This window comes from Halichoerus grypus, chromosome 8, assembly GCF_964656455.1.
Source record: "Halichoerus grypus chromosome 8, mHalGry1.hap1.1, whole genome shotgun sequence".
In the NCBI taxonomy this organism is placed as follows: Eukaryota; Metazoa; Chordata; class Mammalia; order Carnivora; family Phocidae; genus Halichoerus; species Halichoerus grypus.
In genome coordinates, this window is record NC_135719.1 from 51,508,701 (window position 1) to 51,526,668 (window position 17,968).

The 17,968-nt window shown below is 44.1% G+C and overlaps 1 protein-coding gene across 11 annotated transcripts in view; it reads right to left on the reverse strand.

Annotated features, from left to right (window-relative positions):
- The window catches only part of TLN2 (talin 2), a 420,448-nt gene that overhangs the window by 306,944 nt on the left and 95,536 nt on the right, over positions 1-17,968 (reverse strand). For 2 of the 11 annotated variants that reach the window (XM_036081099.2, XM_036081096.2), the window contains exon 1: positions 1,758-1,855. The exons of 5 other annotated variants lie outside the window; for them this stretch is intronic. The gene's annotated coding sequence lies outside the window, so the exon portion shown is untranslated. Of the gene's footprint in view, positions 1-1,757; positions 1,874-17,968 lie in introns of those variants that run through there. 4 more of the 11 variants (XM_036081092.2, XM_036081098.2, XM_078079261.1 and 1 more) reach the window with 4 other exon arrangements.

The following is a 17,968-nucleotide window of genomic DNA, read 5'->3' on the forward strand; positions in this document are numbered from 1 at the left end:
AATCTGGAAAAATTATGAATTTTTAAAATTTCACAAAGACTAGAAAGAATCTATTAAAATGACAAGCTGCTGTGGGTTTTAGAGTAACTATTTTATTCTTCCATTTCCATATTACTTCAGTAATGATCATCTTATACTTTTACAAAAAAACAAAATAAAAAACACATTTTTCTCTTTGACAAAAAGAGGCTGGCCAGTGGTTAAGAACCCCCAGCTAAAAGCCAGCCCAGAAATTGAGAGTTAAAGCCTTACTGCATTCAGCTATAAATCTCCATAAACTCCAGGTTAAAATAAAACCTGTTAGAATCTTCCTGTCCCAACTGTGGGAATAAGATAGAAGAAGTTTTCGGCAAAGTTCCCAAGCCGTGTGTTCATCTTTGGGACTGACTCACCACTATTTCCCCATGGATGTGAGGTCATTTTTGTCAGTGACAGATATGTTGTTTTTACTAATGCAAGAGCCCAGTGACCCTCTCGCTGTGTGCAAACACCTGTACTCAGTAACAGGTGATAAGCCAGGTGGGCTTTTCATTCAGTACGATTTGCTTTGGCACCCACAATACAAGCCAATGGTTTCTTGAGGCAGAAGCATTGGGAATTTTATCCCCAACCCCAGGAGTACAAGGACAAAGTCCCCAGTTCAACCAGCCAGGACCCTACAATGGGTGCCACAGGGACATTCAGCGTACATCCCAGAGACGAAGAAACCTTGCCATATAATCACTTGCCTATTCATCACCTAAAATGATCCCTGGAGAATTCAAAGATAACTTGAAACACCTGATAGCTTCCCTAGTTCCACCAGCTGCATGGGTCCAAAAAGCCAACACATGCTCCCAACGCCCATGTCCCTAGATTTTTCCCTTGAAGCCTTCCCAAGCATCAAAGGGAAGCTCATGGCTCAGTGTCTCTGGTACCCGGGGTGCACGTGTGCGTGTACCTGTCCGTGTATGCAAGTGTGTGTACTAGAGATGCACGTAGACTGTAATGGACTCTATCCAGCCATCGGTTGCTCTATATGCACGTACACTGCAAAACCCACGCACAGCCTTCATCTTGTGAACTCTATTGGCGTAACTTTTCAGTTACTCATGGCTTCATCTGCACACATGCAGGATAAGCTCCAGAGAACAAGAGCCCAGCTAATAAAATAATAAATGCATGATCTACATGACCAAGTCCATCACTGCCACTCTTGTCCACCCTTCGTGCCCACTTCCAGCATTAATGTAGGACTAAAGCCTTTTGTTCGCTCCTCTTTCAGCTGGTCTTCTAGCAGTTCGCACGGGCAGCACGGGCACGGATCCAACACCGTGCCACGAGGAGTCCAGACAGCAGAGAGGATCAGAATGCCACAGCAAGACGGTACGGGAGGGATAACGGCCCAGGCGGCCTGAACTACAGGCAGGGGTGTGGTGAGCTGATGGAGGAGGGTGGCATCCGGCCCCTCTCAGCTCTGCTGAAAACCAACAGCACCTGTGGAGACGCCGCCTCCCTGGGGCTTAGTCAGTACAGCCCTTCAACCACCCCAGGGGTTCTTCTGGATAAAACAGCCCCCAAATCTAATCCCATGTCCCGTAGTTCCGCAAGGCGCAAGTGACACACTGTTACTAAGGGTGTAATACAAGCAAACAAAGTACAGGAAGTGAAAACTGGCAAGACAAAGCTGATTGCAGTCAATTTTCACCAATTTCTGATACCTGAGGAAAAGAGCAAACTGAATTCTAACGTTACCGAAGGAAAGAAATGGTACTAACCTCAAGCACAGTTCTGCCAATGGCCTGAGAGTACAGCGCTCTGCCTCAGCACCACTGAGCTCCAATGAGGAAGCCAAAACCTCTTCCTGCACGCATCCCTGTGAGGATGGGAACTGTAGCATTAATAAAAAACTTGGAGTGTAAAATCTTCCATCTACAAAGGTCCTATTCAGTTTTTTAAAAGGCAATGATTTTAATTTATGTACCAACAAGACACTTTAATTCCCCCACCTTGAAAAGGCTATGTTATCAGGGCATAGGAATGCTGGAATAGCCCAGAATTCCCATAAACAAGGAGTCCCGGATGGTTTTAAGGACTTTCCCTCCTCAGGGACTGTCAAGGTAGGGATATATATTTACAAAATGCCTAACTGGGAAGCAGAGAGTGGTCTCTGTGTCAAAGAACCCTACACCCTGGGTCCCTCAAAAGGAAATAGGAACAGCTCCTAATCCTCAGTAACCATGGGTGGCAGGGGTTGGGGGCGCAGAGTGGACTCCCGTCCCTACTGCTCTGTCTCCAGGTCACCCCCAGGACTGTGAGCTCTTCCCAGCTGAGGTCTGTATGCTCCATATGGCAAAGGAACTGAAGGTTATTTCACAATCCTAGAGCATGGGCAAATCACTTCCTTTTGTCTTTAATTTCTAACTTAACTAGTTTTAATTTTTAATTTTAAGGGGTGCCTGGGTGGCTCAGTCAGTTAAGTGTCTGCCTTCGGCTCAGGTCATAATCCCAGGGTCCTGGGATCGAGCGCCACATCGGGCTCCCTGTTCAGTGGGAAGCCTGCTTCTCCCTCTCCCTCTGCCTGTCGCTCCCCCCTGCTCATGCTCTCTGTCAAATAAATAAAATAAATAAAATTAATTTTAAGATACATGTGGTCACTTTCCAAACACGTTCCATTGTGCACTTTAAGAAGTATGCTCCAGGTACAAGAGCTATGTTCTATACATGTCCATTAGATTAAGTTTCTATGTCTTTACTATTTTATTTGTCTGATATCTCAATTACTAAGAAAGGCGTGTTAAATTCTCCCACTATGCCATGGTGTTGTCAACTTCTCCCTTTGACATTCAGTCAGTTACCTTCTCTGTATTTGAGAAACTATTAAGGGCAAACAAGTTTAGAATTATTACATGCCCCACATTAGCAATATTGCAGATTTACATTCTACCAACAGCTTTGGAATCTCCGTAGACTTGGGCGTGAGGTCCCAACTCCATAACCTGCTCTAAGCCCCAGTTTGCTCGTCCCTAAAAACAAGGTATACCTTGAACCTCAGAGTTCTTGAGAGGATGAACTACGACAGTTCATGTAGTATACTTAGTGTAGTGCCCCTCTCTCAGAATGCCAGCTACTAATAAAATGGTCTACGACTTAAGATCACGCAGCTTTTTACCAGTATGGAAGTAGAACCCTCTAGCCTCTCCATCAGGTGGCAGGATGAGGTGTGAGAGGAGGCAGAGGTATCCAAAATTGTTTATTTTGGGGCTTCACAGATGGGGAAGTACAGGATAACAGTACCCTGTCCATACCCCACTGAGAATGTTAAGTCACCTCTCAGGTGAACACTCAGTCTCCCCCAGCTGCACTGCAATGGCCCAGTCTAGCTTGTTCTCTCTGGGATAGATTTCCCCTTGTTGCTGGCTTGAGGGCTCTGTTGAAACAGCTGCACAATGATACACTTTATAAACTTCTGACTCTGAGAAACACCTGGCATACTTAAAGAAGGTAAGAGTATCTAAATTGTAGATAACTTTTGATGCCTGATTCCCAACCCTGGGATCCATGGAATTGTGTGTCTCTGTGTGCTTTGGAGGAGGGGTGGGGAATATGTGTGTGTGGGAAAGCAATTTCAGGGCAGACCATTCATTTTGTTAAGTTTCCAAATCCTTTATAACATTCTCCCACATCCCAACAGGGTGAGGGAATCTTTGTCAAAGTCAAAGTTAATTGCACATCAGAGGGAGAAGATGCAATTTTCTTCTCTGGCTTTTGAACTCTGAAATTGACCCTGGCAGTCATTCTGTCCTGAAAATGTCAGCTGCAGGAAAATACAACAAAAAAGGCAGAATAAACTAGCAAGGAAACCTGCCAAACAGAAGAACATTCTTAGAAAGCCTCAAGGGTTAGCAAGTCACTGATTTGCTTAAAAAAAAAAAAAAAGTAGTAATTTTAAAAAGGAAATAAAAAAATGCCCACCCCTGCTAAAAAAAAAAAAAACAAAAAACCTCTGGCAAAAAGATGTTCACTTCCAAGTGCATCAGAAATAGTTAACTGCAGGAAGCCTGCTCACACAACTGGCTGGGCAGCACCATGGCAAGCTGACCCATTTCTCATTCATGAGAACTTGGTAAGCGACGACCACCACCAGCCTAAAACCTTATTTGGAAATCAATCCCTTGATGCAATATAGAAACCAACAAGCTGTATAGTTTGTCTCCCCCAAAAAGTTTTTCCCCAGGATTTACTGACATAGGTTATTTCTTGCTATCTTTCTTATCTTAAAAGGGACAAGTCAGCCACTCAGACACCCTGCTTTCTTTAATCCTTAAGAGTCTCCCCATTTGTCTTAGAGCCCAATGTCAACCACGCGAGTGACGTGTCCATAAGGGGCCATATTAACCTTACTCCAGGGCCCCCAGTGTTTACTCTCCTTAAACCCACCACACAGACATCAAAAAGTCAGCCACAGGGAAGACAGACAAAGGTGGGATGTCATCTACAGGGCACAGAGAAACCACTTTTGGTCCCCTCTCCCTTCGGGCATCAGGTGTGCTTGCTGTTTCTCCACCTTTGGCCCAGAATTCAAAGAACTAGACACACTTCACTGTCAACCTGTGTGAGGGACAAAGGAATGACAGCAAAAAGAAGGGCAGGGCTTCAAGTGCAATGCTCTCTCCTTCCTCCCATTCAAGCCACCAGGGCAAGCAATCTCATTTAACCCTTCACCCTGGTGAGGACAAAGTATGTAAAGTATGAAACATATACACTCCTCTCAAAAATTAAGCAACTCCATACAAAGGTAAAATGTCCCACTCTAGCAAAATTGAAACCGCCTAAAAGCATCAAGCTGAACAAAAAACCAAAATGGCTGCACTAATGCTTCAGCAAAGCTCAATTTTAAACTAACCTTTTTCCTCTCTTCTGCATACCTCCCCTCGTCCCTTCTTAGCCTTTTTTTTTTTTAAGGAACCCAATACCACCCTGAAAACGTGACAAACAAGGCTGGCAGCACATACACAACTCCTGTCAAAATCAGCCAGACCCTCTATTTTCCTATGAACATCCCCCCACTCCCCGCACCCCAGCCAGCCCCTTCCCCCCCCCCCCCGGGACCGACTTGCAGTTTTGAAGGCCATAGCCTGCTGCAGCCTCCTTTGCCTGGCAAAGCAATAAAGTTATTGTTCTTCTTTATCCCCAACTCTATCTTCATTTAACATATTTCGGCTCCGGAGCACAGAGGTCAGTGTTCGACAACAAACTCACCTAGTAAGAGTGAAAAGAAAGCCATCGAAGAGATTACTTTATGAATCATCCTGTCTCCCTCAGATTTTTTTTTTCCATCTTTCTGATTTTCCAGCTATTTAAGGTATAACACGCCGGTGGAACAAATCCAAACCGAATTCCGTCCCTGTTCCCCACCTCTGCCAAAGTAACTCCAGTAAACAATTTGACCAATGTGACTTCAAGCATTTTCCATACAAATGGCAACTACCACTAACTGAACACTTGTGGTATGTCGGTTCCAATTCGAACTCTTCACCTCTATCAATCCAGCAGCTTCTTTACACCTTCTCCACGAGGTGGGCATTTCTAATGCACGTTATGAACAAAGACGGGCTCAGAACGGCAGGTTGTTCATCCAAATACATGCCCTGCACCCCCCTAGTAAGTTCAACTTCTACAACTGACTTACTTTTAAATAAACTACTAAGTGAGTGATCCTGAATCTCTTAAATGCACAACTTGATGCTCCTTTTCCCACTTAACACATATGGTCACCTTTCCATCCACTTCCTTGGTCCCTGCACTGTGGCTACAATTCATGTTTCAAAGAAAGATTGGATTTATTGTCCCACTGCCGACAGAGGGGTAGAAATAAAAGCTATACACAATTCTATGTCCCTGTTCATTCAAGATGGAAGCTTTGAGGGTCATTTTCTCTTAAGCCACTTTAGGAAGTCTGTGTGAGCACTGCATATACACATACGTTTGTGCATACGTAACCTACTCAGCTCTTGTACCTTCAACAAACTTCGGGGGGAAATTTCAGGTTCTTCCAAAAAGCCAAGAGCTAGACATGTGCCATTTCTCTTCGGAAGGGACAATTAATGAACACAATTTGGGGAGACATATAATTCTACCATGGTAAAGATTTCAGATACCCCAAAAAAGATGGCATATATTCCTCCGTTCTTGGCTCAAACTTTTTTTCCTCCTTTTTTAGACAGTAACTGAAAGACTTCAGGAACTTTAAGATTATTTGCTTGGAAATACTATTCTAACTTCACATATGCATAACACACTCCCTTCCAGAAACTACACTTTATTAAAAATTCTACAGCCAGTTTTATAGTTTTCAACCATCAAACAAATTAGCTGCAACAAATTATAGTCTGTGCCCCTGACGGGACCCACTTTCTTCTCCCGCCTCCCCCATCACTTTTGCTTTCTGGCCCACGCCTAGCAGCGGGCGTACCCTCCATCAGTCAGCCTATGAAGACAGAAGAATCCTGGAGTCCTTCATTTCCAATTCTCCATCTTGCAGAGAGGCAGAACTTCCAAGGTTAAGCTTATTTAATATGCTATCATCATCTCTTGCTAATGACTTAAATTGAAAAGGCACAGGAAGCAAATTCCCTCAGTGTCTCATTTAATGAGCCACTAGGGAAGCAGCTTAAAATAAGGGTGTGAGCAGTGACAGAAAAACCAACGGGGCCCAGGCCAAAACCTCCTTCACTTGGTTCCTGTTAATATTTAGGAGATATTTACAAATGTAAGTCAGAAATACTTTCCCCACCCAAGGGTGCTAGGCCAGCCACCTCAAGTGTTGCAGTGATGTCTTCTGTTATGTAAAAAGCAAAGTCAGGAGAAAAGGGTTTAACAGGGTTATACTGGCCCAGCTGTGGTCAATACTGTGGGCTCTGCCACTTACAGCTCTATGACCTTGGCCAAGTTGCTTCACCATTTAATGCCTCAGTTTATCTGTAAGATGGGAATATGAGGAGTAACTACCTCTGGAAATCTTTATGAAGCTTAAGCAACACTTCTAACCTCACTTAGAACTTAGTGTGGCACAAGTGCTCAGTAAATCTCAACTAGTATGTATTCTTTCGTCATTATACTTCTATCCCACACTAAGAAGGCAACAGTCACAGTGGCTCTCTACTGTGCACCATACTTTTGCATGCATTATCCCAATGGGTCCTCAAAACACTCTCATGAGGCAGACAGGAATGTTAAGAATGTTGTTTAAGAACCTGAGGCTCAGACAAGTTTCAGCTCTTACCCAGTATCGTATGCTAGCTAGTGACCTGAAATCTGAACCCGATTCTATTTGTCTTCAAACAGCCATGCTCCTCCAACCTCCACCAAGCCCTATATGCCTTCCTGCCTTAGACACACAAGCAACTCAAAGGAGGGCATGTGATGAGTATTCACTATGTGCTAGGCCAATATAAGTGCCCTGTGTACCACTCTCACTCACACAGCAACCTCATGGATAGGGAAAATCATCACTCCCATTTTCCAGATGAAGCTGGAAACAGAGGCTTCAATAGCTCAAGGTCAAGTACTATGCGCAGGAAAATGAAGTACGTATGTACGAAACCCAGGAGAAGGCTGTGGAGTCTCTCATGATAATTCCAACAACAAGAAAAAAGGATACATTTGCTCAACATGTCCAGTCAACCCTTTTATCATCAAATCAGTAGGTCCCAAAGAAGAGTTAACATGTTTGTTTGTTTTTCACAGTAGGAAATTTGCTAAGACAAGAAGCTCCTACTTTTCTCATAATAATGCTAGCAGTATGTTTGAGTCTTTAACCAAATTAGAATATAAGTAAAATCTCCCAACAACCTCCAGGGAAAAGTTATTTTTGCTAAAAAGTGAATAGGCACAAAATTAAAACGTTGGAGTGGGAAATAATTAGTCAGATTCATTACAAAACACCAATCACCACCTCATTTTTCTCCAGGGCCCTACAGAACAGGGGAGGGGTAAACAACCACAACCCCTAATAAATTGACAAAAGGAAAACAAGAACATTTTTGCTTGTGGTATCTTTGTTTCTACACGGATTCAACAGTCATTTTTCAAATAAAAACATTGAAACCTCCCATTTTATTCCAAATAGAATACTTCAGACTTTACAGTGATTTCCCACTGAGAGCAGTTTAGGGTGTTCAAAAAACAACACAAAACAAAACAAAACAAAAAAAACGGACAAATGGAGAGGGCTGAGCCTTCACCGCAGTAAAGCTAGACAGACAAATTACAAGAGGTAAGGCCAGACACAGCAATGGGGGTGGGAGACAGTGAATGGGGGACACTGAAGGTACAGAACAGGAGGAGGAGGAAGGTCATTATACTCCAAGTTAGTAACATAAGCTCTAGATGCCCTTGGCTGTAGAAACAGCCACCTCTACCATCCACCCTCCACCACACTCTGACTAGCTCACTCACTGGCCTTCACTGATCTCTAATGAAACAGTACCAGTGAGGAGCTGCCCACATGGTGAATGGGAGGGGTGGCTCCACACTGTCTTCCAAGCTCCAGCATCCTAGAGCAATACCATCATTTGATGGTCCACATGAAACCCACGGGTTCCCTCCTTCTCTATTCCACACCTTTGCAATAAAACTCAGGACCAAGTTTCTGAAAATACAGTTCTTCCTCCTTATCACATAATTGCTTACCTCACTGCCTATCTACAATTTCACATAAAAAGCTCAAAAGCTTTCTGCTATCAAAAGGATGCTAGGCACAGCTAGTCAGAATGATTACATCGTGTAAGGCAAATGAGTAGTAATAGGATGGATCACTTGCCTGCCAGAGCTTCTGTCCAATCAGCCAGACAGGCAGGGACTGATGACATGGAAGGCAGAAGGACACCCGGCCTTTAATCAGGGGGAGAAATAAGAGGCAGGAGGAGAAAGCCAGATTGTTGCAGCTGTCTACAAGCAAGCACGCACCCAAAGTTGAAATCAAAGGAAGGGAGATAACCATAGGTCATCAACAGCTCTGTGCAGTGAATGTCTTCCCTCATCGGACAGGCCAATTTTATCTTGTTGATAGTCAAAGCCAATCTCGAGTGAAATTTAGAATTCTTCAGGAAAAGCAGCAAAACTCTTAACTAGATGTTCACATAATGTGAGTAGGACCAAAATAAATGTACAACCCACAGGAAAACACTGAGAACATAAACCTAAGAGGGCAGGATGCTGTGTGTCATTTGCCCAGAGGAGAGAATGGAAAAATCACACATTATTCTGAACCCAATTTAAAAGCTCTCATTTCATTACAGATGGCAAACAGACACATGAAAAGATGCTCAACATCACTCATCTTCAGGGAAATACAAATGAAAACTACAATGAGAGATCACCTCACACCTGTCAGAATGGCTAAAGTCAGAAACACAAGAAACAACAGGTGTTGGCCAGGATTTGGAGAAAAAAGAACCTTGTGCATTATTGGTGGGAATGCAAACTGGTACAGCCACTGTGGAAAACAGTATGGAGTTTCCTCAAAAAATTAAAAATGGAACTACCTTATGATCCAATAATTGCACTACTGGGTATTTACCCAAGAATACAAGAACATTAACTCAAAGGGATACATGCAACCCTATGTTTATTGCAGCATTATTTACAATAGCCAAGATATGGAAACAGTCCAAGTGTCCATCGATAGATGAATGGATAAAGAAGATGTGGTACGTACACACACACACACACACACACACTGGATTATTACTCAGCCATAGAAAGAATGAAATCTTGCCATTTGCAAAGACATGGATGGAGCTAGGGAGTATTATGCTAAGCGAAATAAGTCAGAGAAAGACAAATACCATATGATTTCACTCATATGTGGAATTTAAGAAACAAATGAGCAAAGGAAAACAAAGGAGAGAGACACAAACCTAGAAATAGACTAACTCCAGAGAACTGATGGTTACATAGGGGAAGTGGGTAGGGTATGAGTGAAACAGGTGAAGGGGATTCAGAGTACACTTATCATGATGAACACTGAGTAACGCATAGCATTGTTGAATCATTGTATTGGACACCTGAAACTGTCACACCGTATGTTAACTATACAGTTCAAGTAAAAAAAAAAAAAAAAAAAAGGGACACCTGGGTGGCTCAGTGGGCTAAGCATCTGCCTTCGGCTCAGGTCATGATCCCGGGGTCCTGGGATCGAGTCCTACATCGGGCTCCCTGCTCAGCGGGGAGCCTGCTTCTCCCTCCGCCTGCCACTCCCCCTGCTTGTGCTCGCTCTCTCTCTCTGACAAATAAATAAATAAAATCTTTAAAAAAAAAAAGATTTTTCAGCAAGACAATATACAATGAAAGCTCTCATTTGGCAAAACCAATAATCAATTAGGAGCGCATCAAGCCCTCTTTCAATACCGCCTTACCTTCGGTCAGTAAGTAATAGAAGACAAGGTGCACCTGGAACAGAGTAAAACATGGGTTCTACTTGGACAAGTCACTTTACCTGTCTAAACCTGTGTCTTATCTGCAAAAAGAGCTGGTTGGACTAGATAACCCACAAGGCACAGTCCAATTCTCAGGTCTTCAGTTTGGGGATTCGCCTACACAACTGCTGGCCGCCTCTGGGCCACAGTCCTGTCATGGCAGAGCTCCCTTCCCCCACTCAGGACCTGGCTGGAAAGGGAGGAGACCAGCAAGGGTTCGAGTCAGGCACTGCATGGGAGGGACAAAGTGCAAGTGCAGCTGGTATGAGACAAAACCGACACACATGAAGGAAAGGCAATGAGTGCCTGTGGGAGGAACACAGCTATGTCCTGCTGGATTTGCTTCTATTTTACCATCTCTCCACTGCCAAAAAGAATTCACGGGAGTCTGACAGAAGAACACAAACATGTACACAGGGCAGTGAAAATTAAGATAAAATTAGAAAATCAGAAACCCTATGGCTGTTTTCTCTGGAATACTGATCATTTAGTCATTGGTAGCATGTCTACACAGACAAGCCTAAGGCTAACATCTGCACAACGAACCATCTTGCAAACCTCTGGCATCCCCTTCTTAAGTGAGATTACTCATCAGAAACTTAACTCAACTGGACAAATAGGACCCTGCAGTAGTCCTCTCTCAAAGAAAAGGGGAAAGAACAATTTGCATGCACAGGTACACCAGCAAACAAGACCACAGATCACTGGCTCTTTAGCATAGCCAAAAATCTGGAAACTACAACAATTTCCACTGGCAGTAAAATGGATCGATCACAGTATATTCACACCATGGGTTACCCTCCTGCAACAAAGATGAACTTTTTTTTTTTTTTTTTTTAAGATTTTTAGTTTATTTATTTGACAGAGAGAGAGAGAGACAGTGAGAGAGGGAGCACAAACAGGGGTGCGGGAGAGGGAGAAGCAGGCTTCCCACTGAGCAGGGAGCCCGATGCGGGGCTCGATCCCAGGACCCTGGGATCATGACCTGAGCCGAAGGGTGGCGCTTAACGACTGAGCCACCCAGGTGCCCCGAAGATGAACAAACTTTTGATACTAACAAAGACATGGATGAATCTCACAGACACTGCTGAACTAAAGTTCACAATAGCTAACTAATGCAATTCATTTCCTTTTGGCAGGGATTAAAATTATATTGGGGAGGGGAGCAGGGATGGCTGGGGACAGCTACCTACCATACCGATTTAAGTAGAAGATCACAAAACTCTGAGAAGTACCAGTGATAAAATATTAGCATTAGGATGGGCCTCAGACCTTGAGTTCAACAGGTGGGGGGGGGGGGGTTTGAAATCACACGTGCTCTTGCACACCGGCTCCTGCCCGCACAACGTTCCAATCTTACCTTTCTGCTTCCCCTGGTCTTTAAGAAAAATGCATATTGCTGATTCACTTCCTTTAGGCAAAGTTTGTGTGTCCCCAGTTTGTTAATTCTGCACCCCAAAAGGACAAAGACAGCAACTGACTTAACGCTTCTCAGTAGCAATGTCAGTTATTTAGTGACAGTACCTGTCGAATGCTCACTCTAAAGGCTGCTGAGAGATTAAATGCAACTTACCCCTCCCCAAGTCTTTAACACTTCAATTACAATCACAGCCTGACAGAAAATGTCCCTGATTTGAAATAATACACCAAACTGACCCGTACGAGGTCGGTCTTCTTCCTTCTGTCAAATGCAGATGCGCAACAGCTACAATCTCTGCAATGGTCCCTGAAGGGCAGATTGCAGTTACAGGCTAATGACTACTCGGAATTAATGACCACTCTTAAAGAACTTCATCTAACACAAGTTATCAAAGATCTTTGAGGAAAAGAAATGCCACATTAAAACTTTGTTCCCAACATATCATACATACTTCCCAAGGGAGACCACTGGGGAGCTTTCTCGAAGGCATCACACATTTGACCTTTTAAACAGAATTATAGTTCATTGACACAATGGATGAAGTTTTATTTTTTTTCCATAACACTACTGACATAATGGAATGGTCACAACCTCATTCATAGTCTATTCAAAAGTTCTGCTCTCATAAAGAGCCCCTGGGAAATGAATTACTGCAAAGAACTAAGAAAAAGTTGGAGCTGTGTGCGTATCAGGCTAATAGCCTTCAAGAGATTTGTGACAGGAGGAAGAAGGGCAAGTCATTGTGTGTGCTATGAGTATAGACTGAATAAGAAAGTGGAAAGGTAGGTTCTCAAAATCGTAGGTAAATTGAAATTGGAATTTCTGCCCACTCCCTAAGAAGGGGTTGTCCTTCTCTCTTTTGTTTCAGTTGTCGGCGGAGTTAACACGTAAGAGATCTGGAACATTCTTTGCTCCTAGTAAAGACAAACATCAGGGAAAGAGAGCCAGTCAGAGCTCCAACAGACTGGGTAAGGCTTCTATGCCACTTTAATCTGTAGCTGCAAAATACCAGGTTCTAGGAGGGTTTGCTCTTCAGTATTTACTGAACACCAATTTCACACAGAGTTTCTTCCAGGCCCTATTTGCATTGGACACTAAGCAAAGAACTGGCATTTATCACATGCTTCCCATGTTACCAGCACTTCATCAGACCCCTTATGTGTCTGTTACACCATGCTTTCATTCCTAAGACCACCCCCCAAGAAAAGAGCGATGGGCCACTTCACTGATGGGGCCGGGCCACTGGAGTGCTCATGGACTTGCCCAAGGGCCGAGCTCAGGATCAGGAGAAGTAAACCCAGGTCTACATGGCTACCAGGTGCACTCCCTCCCCCGCACCCCAACCCCCACCCCCCGCCAAAGATGAAGGAAATCCACCCCTTGGAACACAGCTCTATGACAAAGCAAAAGGAAACCAGCACTGTGGTGAGACAACATGTCACAGAAGCTCAGGCAAGCAAGATACAACCTCCCACCTGAAAGCAGGACCAGAAGAGGCTCCGCAAAGGAAGATTCACAGAAGCTGGGCTTTGGGGAACGAGGTACACACCTACGCCTACTAACAGGTAGACAAGCACATCGAGGGGCCAGATGGGTGTGTGATGCAGCAAATGTGTACAAGTCAGCCCAACAGTACTAACTTCCTACTTCTCTGCCTCTAGTTCTGACCCAGGACAAGAACTTGGTAGTCAACAGAGAGTATTCCTTCAGGTATCAGCCAAGACCAGACACTGGAAACCAGGGCACCACAAGGAGGGAGGTAAGTCCGAGCTCCTCACAGATGCTGCAAAACCAACCAGGGTCACTGCTACATTAAGATGGTGGCTTCTCAGAAAGACATCCCAAGAGACCATCCGAAGACCTATTTTTTTGTTTTCACTAAAGAAATCTAGGAAAATAGGGTTCTAATTTCACTCTAGCTCAGAAGACCAGTTTGAAGACAAATAGCCTCATCCTGAGTTAGATACATTAATCTCTAGAAACTCCATAATGATCAATCCATGAAATGTTAATCCTGAAAGTTCGGGGTAAACTCCAGGAATTATGGCTACAGCCTCCCACAAAACCTCCTGCCAGTGGCAGACCAGACTCTGCTTCTCAGGTAGGGGGTGTGCCTGCAGGCATGTGCAGGGGTGCACGGGGGTGTGCAGGGGTGCACAGCAAGGAGGGGAGCTGCAGGATCAATGTGTCATCTTTTCCAGGCAAGTCAATCCTCTTCAAGTATTTGGGAAGAAAAATACCATTTCTACATTAAAACAGAATGCGCTATGGGATGGAATGTGAAATCCAAATATTAGTAAGAAAAAAATAATTCCAAGAAATTTTCACAAGCCTCCGATGCACAGTTTGGAGCCAAGCCCAACTCTTCTGGGGCTGGGCTGGGTGCTGGGTCTTTTGTGACAAAATACAGGGTAATTCCTATATTCTCATGAACATTCCTAAACATAAGCAACAGACCACCAGATTCCTCAAGTGCCCGTATTTTTGCCACGTTCATGTACTGCTGATACCAAGTGCTGCTAGTAGCTGCTTCATCATGTGATCCACACAGCACAAGCTCAGGGAGAGTGTCAGTGGCTGGAGGTCACTCCTAAGGGCAGAAGGAAGGAAAAGGCCAGCACTGACTAAGCAGGAAAGACAGCGCAAATTAAGATTTCCACTACTGTTGCGGGAAGGAACCGTCCAAATACTTCAGAATTGTAAATACAATATATCTGGACCCACGAAGCCCAGAGAAGATCTGTGCCCTGTAACTTTTACCCCTTAACTTTTCTGGACCTAAGCAGAGCATATGGGGTCACTTTATACCACGTACTTGGGAGTCTCCAGATATGGTCTTCTTGTGTGTCCAGAATACACATCTTATTAATTGTCAGAGTTGTTCAAGGGCCTGGACGCCTCCAGTGGGGGAAAGAGAGGACATTTCTTGGTGATCAGGTACTCACGTCTACCTTACAGCAGCAAGCTGCAAGCCACCCTACCATAGCATCAGCCTGCGACAAGCAAAACATCATCAGGCACAGATGAAGGGGAAAAAGGAACAGAGGTTCCATGTGGAACCCCAGATTACAACAAGCACAATTTACAACTTCAGTGAAATGCAAAGTCCTGGGCCCGGTTCAAAGAAGTCGTGTCTTACTATGTGTCAGGCAAGATCCATGTATTACCCATATGTAATCATCATCTACCGTTTTCTAGATCACCTCATTAACTTAATTATCTCAACTCTTGCCTAAGGAAAGCATTAATATCCATTTTACAGCTTAAGCAACTGAACCTCAAAGAGATTAACTGATTTGCCCAAAGACACAAAGCCACTAAGCGGCACCTAAGTCTGACTGACCCAGAAGTTGTGTGCCCCACCCTCTGGGGCACTACCTCGCAGGGCTGGTACTTCTGAACCCACTCCCCTGGGCCCTTGAGCAGAGAACGTGCTCTGGTGGATCCCCAGTGCTGACCCTGAAGAGCTGGCAGCACCCGTCATGAGCAGGACACTCCAACAGGCCGTATGGGGGGCTCTGGGACCACATCTTACCAGCTCATTCTGGAAACTGCTTAATGAAAGCTGCCAGTGACAACACCAAAAAGAACGACAAAATACAGACTACTGGGACGATTCCAACCTTAACATTTTTCCTATGTATTAAGAACAGTTGGTTTCACATGGCTTACAAAAAAAGATTTTTAAATACAGAATTAATTTGAAACTAACGTCCCTAACCAAATCCCAGCCTTAATGTTCCCTTTTCTGATTGGGAAACAAAAGGATGTGGACAATGAATCCAAAGCCACTGGTTTCTCTCTCTCTCTCTCTCTCAAGGCAACTCAAGCGGTAAAAGGCAGAGTAGATGGATGGCGTCCCAGGCACGAGGTGGGAGGCAGCCCAGCAAACCAGTCCCCTAACCCCCACACACACATCAGGGGTCCTTTTGGTCAATGACACATGGGGAAGTTTCATATAAAAGTAAGAATCCAGGGGTGCCTGGGTGGCTCAGTTGTTAAGCGTCTGCCTTCGGCTCAGGTCATGATCACGGGGTCCTGGGATTGAGCCCCGCATCAGGCTCCCTGCTCCGCGGGGGGCCTGCTTCTCCCTCTCCCACTGCCCCTGCTTGTGTGCCCTCTCTCGCTGTGTCTCTCTCTGTCAAATAAATAAATAAGATCTAAATAAATAAATAAATAAATAAAATTATGAATCTGGTTTTCAGGTATGATAGATATGGGGTTGGATTCATTACTTTAAACAAATACCTTATTTATCTTCCTTAGAAAACAAAAGGGCAGAACTGCAAAAAAAAAGACACAAAACCCAACTTGTTTTTTTTTATTTTATTATGTTATGTTAGTCACCATACAATACATCATTAGTTTTTGATGTAGTGATCCACGATTCATTGTTTTCGTATAACACCCAGTGCTCCATGCAGTGCGTGCCCTCCTTAATACCCATCACCGGGCTAACCCATCCCCCCACCTCCCCTCCCTCTAAAACCCTCAGTTTGTTTCTCAGAGTCCATCGTCTCTCATGGTTTGTCTGTTAAAGACATCCATGCTTCTCCTGCCTAGTGCAGGCTACATCCTTGGGAAGACAACTCAATTGCTTACTAAGCATGCCACATTTTATTATGCTTCAATTACACAGTTCCTCTGATCAACCATGTTAGCATTTAATTACCATGCAATTAAGTGGTGGCACTAACTCAAGCTCATGGGCATTTCTGCTTTGGCCCCGGGAATCAAACAGCTGACCCACAGCCCACCCTGCATCTCCTCCCCTTACTTGTGCTATGGCTCCCAAGAATCTGGCCGAGTTAAGGTTATGAAAGTTCCACAGAACACTAATTCTCCAACCTTAGCTATAGCTGGGGAAAGGAGGACCAGCCTTGGGGTGGGGGCTCCCAGTGCCAACACCCCAACTCAGTGGAGACTTGGTAATAAGAGGACAACTGAAAGGTCAAACGGGGTTTTCAACTAGATGAGTGATTACCAGACTTTGGTATTCTACAGCAGAAAATCTCCACTCCTTCCCAAACTGGGCTGATTGATGCCTTTGTCTTTGAGGTCCTCCCCTAAGAAAACCACCTTACACCATCATTTCATCAAAAAGAGCCATTTTAAAACCTGAAGAGTAGGAAGGATAATATGTCTTTCTATAAAAGGCAATTATTTGAATAAATTTATCTTCATAGAAAATCTGTTTTTTCCCATGTTGACTTTTAGACCAATTCATGCATCAGTTGTTCGGGAAATACTGAGTTAAATGGTTTTAAGTTCCCTCCTAACCCTTAAGTCACTTACACATAGCTCAGCAAGTGTTTTTAAGCTAAAAACAAGTGACAACATTTAATAATTTGTCATCAGTAAATACAAAAGATAATTTGTAGTTCATTCATTTCACATATATGCTCAAATGACAAATACATACACAAGCCAAAAGCCAGGACAGGGGGGAGACTTAAGAGGAAGCATTCTACTTTCCTGGCGTAATTTCTAGGAAGATTAATATCCTGTCTGAATGTCATTCTACTCACACAGGATTTCAAAATGATGTTTTTCTGTTCTACGATGGAAGTGGAATCAGCTGTTTTAACTTGGGGCTCTAGTGTGTCATTTCCAAGCCGTGTAGGTAGGTATTTCCAACTACAGAGGAAGGCCGGCTTCTGCCTATCAAAACATCCAAGACCCCAGAGAGAGCTCAGGAGACAATGTCACCTGTTTCAAACACATTGCCAATATAAGACTCCCCCCATCGGGCGCCTGGGTGACTCAGATGGTTGAGCGTCTGCCTTTGGCTCAGGTCATGATCCCAGGGTCCTGGGATCGAGCCCCGCATCGGGCTCCCTGCTTAGCAGGGAGTCTCCCTCTCCCTCTGCCCCTGCTGCTGCTCGTGCTCGCTCTCTCAAATAAATGAATAAAATCTTTAAAAAAGAAAGAAAGAAAGAGACTCCCCCAAACTTTGGCAGAGCTTTCTTACTAAGAACTCCAGAAATAAATGAAAGGGTCTGCTGGCAGGAGGGCTCTCCTCTTACTTAGGTTCAGCACAGTTCTTAGGAATTCAAAATGTTACTCTGAAGAGCTGGGTATCAGCTGG